We start from the raw sequence: 15,994 nt of genomic DNA, 5'->3' as shown, positions 1-15,994 counted from the left end.
TTTTTGAGATGGAGTCTCGCTCTGTTGCCTGGGCTGGAGTGCAGTGGCTGGATCTCAGCTCACTACAAGCTCCACCTCCTGGGTTTACACCATTCTCCTGCCTCAGCCTCCCGAGTAGCTGGGACTACAGGCACCCGACACCTCACCCGGCTAGTTTTTCGTATTTTTTAGTAGAGAGGGGGTTTCACCGTGTTAGCCAGGATGGTCTAGATCTCCTGACCTCGTGATCTGCCCGTCTCGGCCTCCCAAAGTGTTGGGATTACAGGCTTGAGCCACTGCGCCCAGCCAATCCCAGTTTTTTTTTCTAAGCAAACCAAAATTTAATAATAATGTGACAACTTGATCATATAAAAGTTTTTGGTTTCTTTTTATATACATCCTCTTATTGTGACTTCCATAGACCATTCATGACATGCTTGGATTTTCTGGTTTGTCCTGAACTTCCCTCCTTCTTAAACAACCAGTCATTTTACTTTAGGACTAAATTTATCATACAAGATTCTAATATGAAATTATTTCTCTTTAAGCTTTCTTACCAAAAAAGTTTGCTATTTGTATAACTTTGTATCTTGTTTCATATATAACCTTTAAATAAGCTTTGAATTAGACCAAAATTATTCACCCCTTTAAAAGGACACCTTTTCTTTCAGCAAGAATATTTTCCTACAATATATTTTTGTTGGAAAATACTCAAATAATGAAATATCTATTTTTTAATTTAATATAACTTTAGATTCTAAATTATGACAAGTTTGTCTACAAGTATTTATCCTACTACATTTCCCTAATTATCTTATTTTACTCATTTACTTAGATTAGTGAAACATTGTGCACATAACACATAAATACATAGACATATTAGGAATGCTGATAGAAGTACATCTTTTTTCTTTCTTTCTTTCTTTTTTTTTTTTTTTTTGAGACAGAGTCTTACTGTTATCGGCCTGGGCTGGAGTGCAACGGCACGTGATCTCAGCTCATTTCAACCTCTGCCTCCCGGGTTCCAACAAATCTCCCGCTTCAGCCTCCTGAGTAACTGAGATAATGGGCGCCCACCACCATGCCCCACTAATTTTTGTATTTTTAGTAGGGACAGGGTTTCACCACGTTGGCCAGGCTGGTCTCGAACTCCTGACTTCACGTGATCCATCTTCCTTGGCCTCCCAATGTGCTAGGATTACAGGTATGAGCCACCACACCCAGTCAGAAGTACATTTTATAGATTCATAAAGACCACTTTTTCCCTATCTTAGACTTTCAGATTGTTTGTTTTGTTTTGTTTTGAGACGGAGTCTCACTCTGTCACCCAGGCTGGAGTGCAGTGGCCTGATCTCAGCTCACTGCAAGCTCCGCCTCCCGGGTTTACGCCATTCTCCTGCCTCAGCCTCCTGAGTAGCTGGGACTATAGGCGCCTGCCACCTCGCCCGGCTAGTTTTTTGTATTTTTTAGTAGAGACGGGGTTTCACCGTGTTAGCCAGGATGGTCTCGATCTCCTGACCTCGTGATCCGCCCATCTCGGCCTCCCAAAGTGCTGGGATTACAGGCTTGAGCCACCATGCGGATTCTTGATAGCCTGTTTCACAACCCTAAGGTTGTGAAATAGCCTTATATTTGCATATTAAAGGAAACAACTCAGATGAAAGTCAAATAGCTAAGTTTACATAATAAGGTATGAAGAGAAAGTCTGGTGAGCTAGAGGGAAACTAAAGCAGACTTAATTGCCAAGTGAACATAAAATTATATAAGTCTATTATAAAGGTCTTCAACTATATACACACATAGACATATACATCACTCATACACACACAAAGATTCTATAGCTTTTACTTCAGTACTTTAGCCATGAGATAAATATAAGTTCACTGGCTTGCAAAAAAGACCTGTTAGATCAAAACAGTGATTTTTATCTCAGTAGAAAGGTAACAGCAGATTTAAAGCAGGTAGAAAAGAAAACAGGGGAAAAGGGGACATAGGAACTCTATTGGTTTGGGGTCAACTTTAGGGCTCTTTTTTCCTTAATGTAAATGTGCACAAAGACTGTATTACTTCCATTTTACTCTGGCAAGTAGATGTGCCTTAAAACCTACAGAATGCTCAAAAGGGGATCATTCTCTGAGTTTTCTTCTCATTCTGGGATTATTTGTTTCCTGCTTTTTTGTCTCAAAAGGAGGAACTAAGCTGTGGCCTAGGTTTTTGTGTGGTGGATTGATGTGTGCTGCTTGTGGGCAGGACTCCACAGTGTGTCACCGCTGAGTCATTTCTGCCCTCTTACAAGTCTCAGTTTCTCTCTCCAGAGGTCTATGACCTCAGAGAGGGCTCAAAACGCTGGGTGATCAGCCTTTATATGTGTTTCCTGGATGAACTATTTTTAAATTAACTTTTGAGGGGATTTCCCTGAAGGGCTGCTGCACGTCACAGGGGGGTCAACTCCCTAGATACTCCCATGAGGCCCCCTGGTCACCCAGGGGCCCTTTGGCTGGGAGAAGCAAATACCCTTTCTCTTTGGAGCTGAAAAATTCAGTCTCTCATTTACCTATGAAAACAACAGTTCAGTTCCTCACACAAATGCACACAGACAAACCAAACCGAGATTAATGTTGAGAGAAAAGCAATAGAGAAGACCCTTTAGAATGCATCTCCAAACTAGAATTAGGATCCTTAAATAACAACCTCCTAGGAGAGAAAATAAAAAAAAAGACCACTTCCTGTAGACTGTACTCAGCCACCCATAACTTTGTAGCTCTCATCTGCCATTATACACACCGAGGTCAAATCCTCTCACAGTGCAAGGTCATCTATGGTACCCCCAAAGCCAAAGAGGTCAGGTCATGCAATACAGGAAAACAGAGCTTTAGCCCTAAGAAGAACCTGCCCATGACTCTTGAAACCACAATGAAGACAGAACACCCAAAAAGCGGTGAGTGGGGCCTTTGTTCTGAATTCTTTAAAGGGTTCAAGTCATTAGAAGTCTTCTCTAGAGTCTTTGGTACTGCAGATGGCAAAGGGGGAAGGAGGTATAGGGTGGAAGAAAAGTAAATGAAGGAACAATTTTTTTTTTAAGACAGAAAGCAAACACAGAAACCAAACACATGCTTTTATGTTTGATCTTTTTTCCACCTCTGCAGCTAGAAGGAATTTTAGCCAAATTAGAGAGGCCTTGTTACCCACAATTTGGAATTCTCACTCGGATTTGACCAAGTCAGGCTGAGTTGGTCAAATCCAATGAAAGAAAGACAAGAACAAACAACAACAACAAAAAACCCAACAATATATCACTAAGCACTCTGACGGTGCGGAGAAATTAAGACCAGCTGGTTGTCTCGTGAGCCAAGACAGAACCCCAGTTCACTTACTTACCTAGGGAAGGGTCTCAGGCTGAAAACAGCTCTCTATCATCCTAGAACAGGAAAAGAAACTCGTCTTCTCTGTTGGAAGTGAGCTCAAACTCCATAAAGGAGTTACCTTCCTTCCATCGTCGTGGAAGCAGGAGAACTTGCCTTCCTTGTTAGAAACAAGTAAAACTCCAAAAAAAAAACAAAAAAACAAAAAAACGGAGGAAGAGTTGTACGGCAAAATAAGCTTCATATCTTGACCAATTTGGGGAGATTAGGGATTCTCTGGAGGGGGTGCTCTCAGACATCAGCAAATTATCCTGTTGATTTGAGCCATAAAGTTAGCTCACGCCAGTACCAAGCACCAATAGGAGGTTTGTCAAAGGTCAGAATCCCTCTGTGGTTACCAAAATGTGAACCTAAAAATTTGAGACACATCTCAGTTAATTTGGAAAGTTTATTGTGCCAAGGTTGACGATGCGCGTTTGTTACCCAGCCTCAGGAAGTCCTGACCACATGTGCCCAAGGTAGTCAGAGCACAGCTTGGTTTTTTTTTATACATTGTAGGGAGACATGAGACATCAATCAACATATGCAAGATGAACATTGGTTTGGTCTGGAAAGGTGGAACAACTGAAAGCAAAAGCAGGACAACTGGAAGCGGGGAAGGCTTCCAGGTCATAGGCAGGTAAGAGACAAACAGTTGCATTCTTTTGAGTCTCTCATTAGCCTCTCCGAAGGAAGCAGTCAGACATGTGTTTGTCTCAGTGAGCAGAGGGGAGACTGTGAAGAGAATGAGAGGCAGGTTGGCCCTAAGCAGTTCCCAGTTTGACATTTTGCTTTAGCTTAGTGATTTCGGGAGCCCAAGATACTTTCCTTTTGTAGACCTATCTCAAATTTTCAGGGTTTGTATTTCGGTAACGATGGAGGGATTCTCAGGGGAGATGCCCCTGACCTTTGGCAAACCTCCTATCGGCGCTTGGTACTGACATGAGCTAACTTTATGGCTCAAACCAATAGGACAATTTGCTGAGGTCTGGGCGCACCCCCTCCAAAAATTCCCTGATCTCCCAAAATTTGGTCAAAATCTAAAGTTTCTTTTGCTGTACAACTCCCTGTTTTCTTTGGAGTTGTTTTACTTGCTTCCAACGAGGAAGGCAAGTCCTCCTGCTTCCGTGGCGATGGGAGGCAGTAACTCCTTTGTGGAGTTTGCGCTTGTTTCCAACAGGGAAGATGAGGTTTTTCTTTTTTTTCCTGCTTCTAAGATGGCAGAGAGTATCTTCAGCCTGAGACCCTAGGTAAGGAGCTGAACTGGGGTTCTGTCTTGGCTACAGTTATCAACCAGCTGGTCTTAATTTCTCCTTACCATTAGAGCACTCAGTAATAAGTTGTGTGATTGTTTGTTTTACTGAACTGTTTGTTAGTGTTGTTGTTTGTCTCTGTTTTTGTTGTTTTTCAGTCTTTTACCCATTGGGTTTGACCAACTCTATCTGACTTTATCAAATCTGAAGAAAAGTTCCAAATTACTAGGAACAAGGCCTCTCAAATGGTTAAGGTCCCCCCTGCCCAGCCCCAAACACACACACACACAAGATGGTGTGGTGGGGGAGAAAGATACCAGCCAAAAAAAAAAAAAAAAAAAGAGGAAATATTTTTTATTTTGACCACTAAAGGGACTTTATTTACATAACAAGACTACCTTTTTGCTAGCCAGACCAAATTGAAAGGGCAATGCCTGTATTTATGAAACAGCAGCAATTTGTCCCAGGTGAAATATGGTAATGAGATTTAAAAATATTTTTTTAAAGGAGCTCAATAGTTAAAGTCAGCTTAATTAAAAGCTAACATCCAAGGTGTGTGTGTGTGTGTGTGTGTGTGTGTGTGTGTGTGTGTATTTAAAAGGCCTTCTTCATGTTCTTCATGTTTTTGGGACCTTGTCCTTTTTTTGAGCAAAAGTTTTTTTTTTTTTTTCTCAGTTGACTGAGTTCTGTTTTTCTTTATCTACTTCTGCTATCTCTCCTTTCTCTTGCACCCTCTGCTGCACGAGAGACCTAAAATAGTTTATAAGAGCCTGAGGTTCCTTAAAGAAAACTAAGAAGGCACCAGACTCCCTTTGGGTTCCCATGGAACCCCCAAATGTGTAAACAGACAAGTTCATCTCAGCTTTTTTTTTTTTTTTTTTTTTTTTGAGACGGAGTTTCATTCTTCTTGCCCAGGCTGGAGTGCAGTGGCACAATCTTGGTTCACTAAAACCTCTGCCTCCTGGGTTCAAGCGATTCTCCTGCTTCTGCCTGCTGAGTAGCTGGGATTACAGGTGCCCACCACCATGCCTGGCTAATTTTTTGTATTTTTAGTAGAGACAAGGTTTCATCATGTTTGCCAGACTGGTCTTGAACTCCTGACCTCAGGTGATCCACCCACCTTGGCCTCCCAAAATGTAGGCGTTACAGGCGTGAGCCACCACGTCCAGCCTGTCTTAGCTTTTAAACTGCTTGCTTTTGTATTGTGTTACCTGATTTATTGAGTAAAATAGTTATTTGAAACACTTAGAAATGTCTTTCTTTAAAAAAGGAAAAAAAAAAAAAAAAATTAAGTGCCCTGTAAAAGCATCACACGATCTAGCCCCATAATCATTCTCCCTTTTTGGAAATCCAGGATTCAGTGTGGGCTCTGCCCAGAGCTCGGAGGTCCAGTTACAAGATGGGTAGTCCCTGTCTAAATAAAATAAAATTTGTCTCCTTATATAATCCAATGGTGGATTTTTATAATTTTATGTGTGATTTGGCATCCATCTTTAATCTCCCTCTAGCACACCAGACTTTCTCTCTCCATACCATATGTCGTAAATTTTGCTATTTGATTTTCACCTGAGTTGTTTCCTTTAATATGTAAATTTAAGACTCTAGCTAACAACTGCCTAGGGTTCTGAAACAGGTTATTAAGAATCTGAAAGTCTAAGATAAAGAAAGAAAAAGTCTTTGTAAATCTGTTAAGATGTACTTCTATCAGCATGCCTAATATGTCTATGTATTTATGTGTTGTGTGCACAATGTTTCACTAGTAAAAATATATAAAAGAGCTCAATTAATTGGCTTTAAAAATAAAAGTACTTAGATACTAAAGAAAAAAACTAGTCAAATGCCTTTTCAAGTTCACACGACTTAAGTCAAATCTTTAATAAGCTGGATTTTAAATTATTGGTAAATAATACTAGAAACGTCCTAAGAAATTGCCGGCATCCATTTTTGTTTGCATTGATTAATCGAGCAATTTCATACTTATCCCTGCCAAATACAACAAGGTGTCAAAATTTGGCATAAAAGTTACAAAACTGTAAATGCAGCCCAAGACAGAATGGTCTCTATTTGTGTAATCTTTAATAAAGAACACTTTAGGCTGGGCGCGGTGGCTCACACCTGTAATCCCAGCACTCTGGGAGGCCAAGGCGGGCAGATCACAAGGTCAGGAGATCAAGACCATCCTGGCTAACACAGTAAAACCCCGTCTCTACTAAAAACACAGAAAAATTAGCCGGGCATAGTGACGGGCGCCTGGAGTCCCAGCTACTCGGGAGGCTGAGGCAGGAGAATGGCGTAAACCCAGAAGGTGGAGCTTGCAGTGAGCCGAGATAGCGCCACTGCACTCCAGCCTGGGCGACAGAGCGAGACTCCGTCTCAAAAAAAAAAAAAAAAGAAGAAGACATTGATATTGGTTTAATGATCCATAGCTACAGCTTGAATTTAGTAAGATTACCATAACTTCTAATCCTGTGGTTTTAGACAGTCTAGTTCACAGGCAGTAAGAAGGTTTGTTTTGGGAAAGGACTCTTACCATTTTTGTTTCAAAGCTAAACTATAAGTTTGTTCCTCCCAAAGTTAGCTCAGCCTCCACCCAGGAATGAACAAGGGCAGCCTGGAGGTTAGAAGTAACCTGGAGTCAGTTAAGGCAGATGTTTTTTACTGTCTCAGTTATAATCCTGCAAGGGCGGCCGGGCGCGGTGGCTCAATCCTGTAATCCCAGCACTTTGGGAGGCCGAGATGGGCGGATCACGAGATGAGGAGATCGAGACCATCCTGGCTAACACAGTGAAACCCCGTCTCTACTAAAAATACAAAAAATTAGCCAGGCATGGTGGCCGGCGCCTGTAGTCCCAGCTACTCAGGAGGCTGAGGTAGGAGAATGGCGTGAACTCGGGAGATGGAGTTTGCCAAGATCGTGCCACTGCACTCCAGTCTGGGCAACAAAGTGAAACTCCTTCTCAAAAAAAAAAAAAGAAAGAAAGAAAAGAAAAAAAATTGAGATTAAAGTTTTTGTGGGTGTGGGGTTTTTTTTTTTTTTTTTTGGAGACGTGGCTTCACTCTTGTTGCCCAGGTCTCACCCACAGAGTCTCAGCTGGGGTCAGGCACACCCACCCTGGTAGACCTCAGGGGGCCCCAGGGCAGCCAGCGGGGCCTCAGCTTGGCCCAGCTAATCAAGTGAGCCTGATTCCCCAGCCCCTAGGCCTCTTCACAATATGGCCAGAACCTCCACAGGAGGGGGCACCTAGGACAGTCCAGGCCAGGCAGCCGGCCCCACACCTCTCAGCCCTGTGACAGGGTGTCCTTGACCAGTGTCCCAACAGCTGATTTTAAGTCACTCCTTAAAGGAAGGTGATTGAATTCATGGCAGCACAGGCCCCAGGGAGGTAGGGACCTGCGAGCGCAGGAGCGGCTTCGAACTGCCCTGGAATCACCCCAAACAGGATGGTGAACAGGAGAAGGAAAATGCAAGGCATTCCTAGCTACACCCATCTCCCCTTCAAACTAACTGGGAAGAAATCCACCTCCCCTCTGTTTATAGAAGGCAGACAGCACAGCAGAGCCCAGCTTCCCCCTCACCACCCAGAGCCCCGGGAGCATCCTAATGCGCACACACGACCAGTGTTCCAGCAAGCGCCTGGCACTCCCACCACCACAGCCCAGCCACGGGCCTGAGCCACAGACTGAGACTGGGAGGTCCCAAGCCCAGCAGGTCTCGCCCTCCCCGGCCGTCAGCTGGACACTTGAGCATCTCCACGCCAGTGTTGGAGCTTCCTCACTGGGCCCACATCCCAGAACCCCAAATGCCCAGGAGCAGCCCCAGGCCTGGGCAGGTGGGCCCCTACGTCCGAAATGAAGCCAAGGCAGGTGAGTTCAGGGAAGCCTGACTAGGATCCAAGTCACTTCCTTTGAAAGACAAACACAAAACCCACTCCTGTCAGTCTCTCAGAATAGCCACAGATGACACGCTTTGTCCACCTGGGAGGGCCCAGTTGCCCCCCTTACCTCTGCAAGCCGCCCAGCGTGGACACCATCTTGGCCTCCAGCCTCCAGCGAGGGGACAGTTGAGGCTTGAGCTCCCCCGAGATCCCACTGCCTTGGCCCCTGCCGGCTCTGGGTTCCCCAGGGCACAGGCACAGGCAGGGTGCAGCTGTGGGGCAGGTAAGCTGGAATCCCCAGAAGCTCACCTGCCTCCTGGGACGGGAGCCACGCCCTCTCCCCACACCTCCATTGGAGGGCTTGGTCTTAACTGTTCTGTTCTCGGAAAGAACTGGCTGAGGGAGTCTGGGGAGCCCTCGATGGGCCGCTGTGTTCACCAGGCCCTGGGAGGACCTGCCTGGGACCTACCCTTGCTCCCCTGCCCCACCCTCAGTGTCCATCCCCCAGGGGGGCTTGGAGGGAGCTGTCCCCACAAGGGATGGGCTTGGTGGGCTCCAACAGCACAGCGACGGCTTCTGGACTCAGAACTCAGGACCTGACGCAGATGAGAGGGCAGCGGGCCCTGTGGCCATTGTGAGGATGAGCAAGGAAAGCCCAGCCCGAGTCCCCAGCTTCCTCCCCCTCCTCCTCCTGAGCCTGCTTCACACCAAATGAAAATCTGACTTTAAAATCTTGGGCTGCACAATAAGTTCTGAAACAGGACAATAGGAGTGGAAAATAAATAGAAATATTTGTTTAGATTTTACGCCATGAAAATTCATTTCTCTCTTCAGGAAACAGATATTAATTCCGAGACAAGCAGCCAGGGAAATGCTGCAACATTGTGACCAGGTGCTACAGCGAATCCACAGGAAAGCCAGATGCTCCTCAGAGCTACAGGCCACGAGTCACCACCACCCTCGCCCCATCCCACCAGCCCTGGTGGCCGCCATGCCCTCCGACGCCAAGTTCTCCACCTTCCCATAACACCTCCCTGTTGGTGCCAACTGAGCCTGGATTCCGGGATTGGCCCCAGCCCAAGGCAGCCTCCCTGCCCCAGCCAGTGCCTGGTTCGGGTGGGTGCAGACCACATAGCCACAGAGGCAGAAATGAGGGTGGGCTGACAGGCTTGGAGGAGGGACCGAGCAGACATGGACTCCCTGGTATCAGAGACCCTGGGCTGGGCAGCTGCCGGTGAGAGGCCCAGAGACCCCCGGCCTCCCTTCCCCCATTTACCTCCATCTGCAACCCAGGGGCCTGGTGCCTCCACCCCTGCCTGGGCATCACCCTCCCGGCTGCTCTGTAGACCTCCAGAGCCCGAGTCTGCGGGAGGCGCCAGCAGAGCAGCTCCCGGTGCTAACGGCAGGTGGGAGGGACACCGGGGCCTTGCTGGCATGGCTGGGCAGCTCTCCACCCGGCACGCCCTGCGCCCTCTGCATTCCGTCGTCAAGAGACATCCATGTGGGCGCACACTCCACCACTAAGCAGGCCTCCCTGCTGCTTCTTCCACCCGCCCTGCCCAGGGCACCACAGGCTCAGCCTAGGAACAAAGATGGCGCCTCATGGGTCTTTACCCCGGAATCACCTTGGCCGAGCCACGCGTTACAGACGGTGGGGCCGGTGGACAGCAACTTGCCAGGGACACACGCCTGAGGGTCACAGCCTGAGAGTCACAGCCAGGCACCTCTCTACACATGCCTGACGGTCACGGCCAGGTGCCTCCCTCCCAGGTCGAAGTCCCAGCTCTCCAGATCCCAAGTGACTTATGGGGCCTGAGCAAGAAGTGTGGGCCTGGGCAGGGGGTCCTCAGCCACCAGCCACCTTCACCCTCTGCTGGGGCAGACAAGGACAGTGCAGTGTGGTGTGGAGCGGTGGCCCCAGTCCCAGGCTGGGAAAGGGACAGAGGCCCGGCAGCCAGAGGGAGGAGGCTGCCTGTTGCCAGTGGCGCCCTGCTGGGAGCCCCAGGGAGTCAGGGTGTCTGCCCGGCCCCAGCTCCCCGCTAAGAATCAGCCGCTCTGGCAGGCTGCCTGGTCCACGGTGACTCAGGAACACCAATCAAATGCACATGTTGTTTGTCAGAGGAGATGCCCACACCCCCATGGCAGAGCCCTAACCCCTGGGGTTGGGGGGGGCTGGCCGGAGGCCCCTCAGCTGCTTTGTGTAAGGGACAGCTCTACATGCCCAGGAACCCGCCTCCATCAGCATCGCGAGGCCCACGTGCTCCAGCGTGCGACCTGGTGCCATCAGGAGGGCTACGCCCACCAGACCCAAGGCCAGCGGGGCACAGTCGGGGCACCACCAGGGAGCCGCCGGGAAGCAGCCGGGAGCAGCCAGCAGGGCGCATGCGTGTTACCCTCTTCAGCCAACACTGCAGGCGGATGGGCAGGCAAGCCTAGGGCCACCTCGAGGTAGGGGCAGGGGTGGCCTCAGAACAGAACAGACAAAGGATGGAGTCAGCTTCTGGGTCTCAGATCCCAGGTCCGGGGCTGCAGGAAGGAAATCTCCTGCTCCAGGACAGGCAGTGGTCAACTGTGGGCTGGGGGCTGGCAGGAGGGGGGCCCCTACAGAACTCCTCATGGCCAGTCCTTCACCAGTCCAGGGCCACCCGCCTTTCCCTCGTCCACAGAGGGCCAAGGTCGCAGCTCCCAGCCCTGTGCTTTGAAGTGGGCCCCGCTCCAGTCTGCTTTCCGGAGTAAGGGCAAACCCTCACCACTAGGAAGAACGGGTTTCACCCCTTCCACCGGTGACGCTGAACATCCCTGGCCACTGTGCACCCCGTTCCCTCCCTCCCCAGGGCCCCAGGGCCGTGAACCCGGAAGGTGGCTCCAGGTGCCACACGCTTTGCCAGAAACAAAGGGAGCATCACCTCGCTTCCTGGCCTCTGTTTGCATAGCCGCTGGCACAGGGGCTGTGGGGAGGGGGTGAAGCAGGAGCCAGGAGGCTGTCTGAGGACCTGCCCACAGCCCAACAGGACTCCAGCCCTGTCAGGCCGCACCAGGGCACAGCCAGGAGGTGCCTCCATGCCCATCCGCCAGGCCAGGCACTGTTCTAGAAATTTCACAGCAACTCTTGATCTCCCAGAAGGGCAGGCGGGGAGACAGGGCCCATGCTCCCTCAAGAGTTTCCCCCTCCGGGGGTAGGTACAGGAGAGCAGAATCCTTGAATGTGGGGCTGCCAGGACCATGACTCCCACCCACCCTCATGGCCTCCTGGGTCCTGCTCTGGTCTGTCCTCCCCACACCCCTGAGGTCCAAGGGGCAGTGTCGGGGAGCATTGCCAAGGGCTTGCGCCCGCCCTGGGTCTGACCACTACCAAAGTGAGGGGGGGCCTGTCCTGGGGCCTCAGCCTGGGGGCAGACGGCTGCCCCAGCTCCTTGCATGTAGGTCCAAGGAAAAGTGAGCGGGAGGGCTCAGGTCTGGGATGTTCCACCAGGAGGAACCCGGCCCAGGGCCTAGGTGTCAGGAGGGCTCTCCTAAGACAGCCCTGGGCCTTCCGGCCCCTCCACCTGCCCTCAACCCTCAACTCAGGCTCCTGGTCCACCTCAAGGACCCCCAGCCCTCCCCGCCCTGGGCAGTGCCACATTCTAGCAGCTATTTGCTCTAGGCCTCCCTGACCAGCTCCTTTTTATTTTTCCCAAGAGATGGTGTCGCTCTGTCACCCAGGCTGGAGTGCAGTGGTGCAATCACCTGGGGTTCCCTGTAGCCTCGACCTCCTGAGCTCAGGCTTATCCCTCCTCCCCTGTAAGAGCTTTCTGTAGCTGGAACTCTAGGTGCGTGCCACCACACCTGGCTATTTTTAATTTTTTGTGGAGACAGTCTCACCATGTGTGCCCAAGCTGTTCTCAAACTCCTGGGCTCAAGCAGTCCTCCCACCTCGGCCTCTCAAAGTGCTGGGATTGCAGGCATAAGCCACTGCTCCCGGCCCTGGACCAGCTCCTTGAGGCATTATTTTTCATTCCTCTGCGTCGCTTGGGTGGGTGTGGGGGTGGACACACCTACCACAGGGGCAGCCTCAGGGTCCCAGACAGTCAGCGGCACCCCAAGGGACCCAGGCTGAGGGTAGGGGCCTTGGCAGGTCACAGGCGCTCAGAGGCAGCAGAACAAGGACTAAACCCTGATGAATCAGGAAAGCAGCCAGGGCAAAGCCGCACAGCGAGGGGTCCAACGCGCCGGGCCAGGTGGGCAGAGCCCCGGTCACTAGTCAGTGACGTGCCTGCCATCTGGGTCCAGGTACGCTGCCCTGCACACCTGTCACCTCTGCCTCCATGTGGGTGAAAGAGTACCTAGGTACTGAAGCAAGAGACTGAAGGCACAAACTGTTTTAGTATAATAAAGAAATTAGCTAGAATAAGAATAGTCATAATACAAATTAGATATAGAGATGATCATGGACAATTATCAATCATTATTATAAACATTATTAATCATTAGCTTTTAATATTACTTTGTTGCATATCATGCTCCTCCCGTACTCCTGCTTCCTCTTTGAAGTTTGTAGTAGATAGCAGTAAAAGAAATAGTGAAAGTCTTAAAGTCTTTAATCTTTCTTATAAGTGCAGAGAAGAAAACGCTGACGTATGCTGCCTTCTCTCTCTGCTTCAGCTGCCTAAAAGGGAGGGGCCCCCATCCTGTAATCACATGACTGACTTCACCTTGTCAATCACTTAGAAGATTCACCCTCCTGACCCTGCCCCCTTGTCTTGGATGCAGTAAATATCAGCGAGCCCAGCCGTTCGGGGCCACTACCGGTCTCCGCGTCTTGAAGGTAGTGGTCCCCAGGGCCCAGCTGCTTTCTCTTTCTCTCTTTATCTTGTGTCTTTATTTATTACAATCTCTCATCTCCACACACAGGGAAAACACCTGCTAAGCCCTGTAGGGCTGGACCCTACACCTCCACACAGCCAGGGTCCTGATGGACGTCTTCAGGGACCTGCGGGGTCACAGGAGCCCCAAATCCCAAACCCTTCCTCTGGGCCCTGAGTCCACAACCGTCAGACACCCCTGGATCCCAACCACTCGCCCTTCTGCTTACAGGAAACTGGCTCCCCCAGGGGCTCTCCCAGGGGCCGGCCGTCCTGGGGGAGTGAAGGGATGGGCAGTGTCCTCCCCGACACTCCATTCTGCCTGGGGCTGAGACCACCAGGCCGCAGCTCCTCCCCTCTCCCCTGCTGTGCACAGGCAGCTCTGGCCCTGCCTGGGGCCCTTCCCGCCACTCGCCTGGGCCCCTGCTCGGCCTCAGCCCAGGGGCCCTGGTTGTGTAACATCTTCTCACGTTGCAGCAGCTTAGAGGTCTTAATGTGACAATTGCCAGCTTCTAATCCAAACACAAAGCCCCCCCTCAGCACCTCCCCCGTCCCAACAACCCCGGGTGGAGCCGCTGCAGAAGAACGGGGTCAGAACCCGCCTTCCTCCACACACTTGGGCTCTCCACTGCTCCTTCCGTGTGGACGCAGGCCTTGTCAGAGCCTCCGGCTGGGAGGTCAGGCCTTGCGGCACTCTGCACACACCTGACCACAGACACGCATCACCGTCACGTGGCCGCTGGGGTCGCTGTCTCCGGGGCACCAAGGCCGGCGGCCTCGCGCAGGTTCACGGAGCTCTCCCGCATCAGTCACTGGGAGCCTGTGTTAACCCGCGGGTTGCGAGGCACACAGTCCGCCTGGATGTGACCGGGTCTTACCAGATTTTCCTGTTAGGTAGAGAAACACAGCAGGTTTCCGGCATGCGAAAACTCCCGGCCTCCCAGCCACCACGCGGTGTGGGTTTTCCTCACGGCAGACAGGCCGTTCCTCGGGCCAGCCAGTGTCTCTGGCACCTGCTTTGCCTGGCTGTGCTGTATTTCACGTCATCTAAAGGCACAAAAGGAAAGCCTGAGGGCGTTCTAAGAAGCCCGTCCCCACTGCTGGATCAACTGGAGGTGAACATGGCAGGGCAGGGCAGCAGTGGAGACGGCGGGACCCAGCCACGGAGCTCCAGGAACAAGTGCCCATGGCTGGCGGCGGGGCTGGCACTGGCAGGACATGCCCGGCACTGGTCTGCTCCAGCCCAGTGGTCACCGGAGCCTCCTGGAGCCAGATCCCCGGGAAAGAGCAGCCACAGCCTCTTCCTCCCGCAACAGTCCTGGGACCGTGTCTGCTTCCCCAGTCCCCAGAGGCCCGGCGGCAGGCAGTGTGGACACAGAGGTCCTGCTCTCCCAGGGTCCAGAGGGCACTAGAGGGAGGAATTCCTCCTCCGCCCTCCGCAGGCACTGCCAGCCGGTGTCCCTTAGCAGGCAAGGCCAGGCCTCTGTACCACAGCCCATGCTGAGCCCAGATCCACAGGAAGCCCGGGGCTCTGGGCTTTTCCCTGTCACCCAGCTGGCCTCTCCAACAACAGGAGTGAGCATTTAGACCATGGCCAGGGCGAAGGGGGCCCTTAGGAGGGCGATGGACCCCAGCTCTGAGAATCACAGGTCCCTACCCAGGGGAGGGACGTGGGGTCGTGCGGCCAGCATGGGCAGAAACTTGAAAGCCCCCAAGCTACCCCTGGGCCAGTAGCAGCCACCCAGGACAGGACGGCAGGTGCACAGCCAGGGTCAGAAGGTCAGCAACTCACCCTGGCCTGCAGCCTACCCAGCAGGGACCATGTGCCCGGTAGCGGAGCTAGAGAAACAAGCAGAAAAATGGCCAGCCCCCAACCAGAGGTCAGAAGGAAGAGCAGGAGCTACTGGCGGACCTCGGGGCACACAGGCACATGCTGTGGGGCACATGGGCACATGTGAGGCACCCATGCAGCCTGAGTTCCGCTCTGTGCAACAGATACTGTAGGGCTGCCCATGGGTACCCAGCCTGGGATGACAGAAGAGTGGTCACAGCCCAGGGACAGAGCCAGGCCTTGGCCAGAGAGGCAGGACAGCCCCAGGTACCCCCAGGCACAGCAGGGAGTAGCTCAGGCATTGGAACCCACTGGTTCTGCTGGGCCAGCGTGAGGGTCATGAAAGTGCCCGATTTGTGCCTTAAAAGCATGCTGGATCGGCTGGACACAGAGGCTCAGGCCTGTAATTCCAACACTTTGGAAGGCTGAGGTGGGAGGCTGCTGGAGGCCAGGAGTTCAAGACCAGCCTGGGCAACACAGGGAGACCTCATCTCTATAAAAAAAATTTTAAAAATTATCTGGGCATGGCCAGGCGTGGTAGCTCACGCCTGGAATCCCAGCACTTTGGGAGGCCGAGGCAGGCGGATCATGAGGTGAGGAGATTGAGACCATCTGGCTAACACGGTGAAACCCCATCTTTACTAAAAATACAAAAAATTTGCCGGGCGTGGTGGCAGGTGCCGGTAGTCCCAGCTACTTGTGAGGCTGAGGCAGAAGAATGGCGTGAACCCGGGAGGTGGAGCTTGCAGTGAGCCAAGATCACACTCCAGCCTGGGTGACAGAGTGAGACTCTGTCTCTAAATAAATAAATAAA

The 15,994-nt window shown here is 51.4% G+C and overlaps 1 long non-coding RNA gene across 1 annotated transcript; it reads left to right on the top strand.

Annotated features, from left to right (window-relative positions):
* The first annotated feature begins 2,748 nt into the window (after positions 1 to 2,748).
* On the top strand, positions 2,749 to 13,510 carry LOC111528396. The gene is made up of 3 exons (XR_002726966.3): positions 2,749 to 2,917; positions 3,900 to 4,020; positions 9,343 to 13,510. It is a non-coding gene; the product is annotated as an uncharacterized LOC111528396 (long non-coding RNA).
* The last annotated feature ends 2,484 nt before the right edge of the window (positions 13,511 to 15,994 follow it).

Source organism: Piliocolobus tephrosceles, chromosome 11 (assembly GCF_002776525.5).
Source record: "Piliocolobus tephrosceles isolate RC106 chromosome 11, ASM277652v3, whole genome shotgun sequence".
Lineage (NCBI taxonomy): Eukaryota > Metazoa > Chordata > Mammalia > Primates > Cercopithecidae > Piliocolobus > Piliocolobus tephrosceles.
This window is presented reverse-complemented; position numbering and strand designations above follow the sequence as displayed.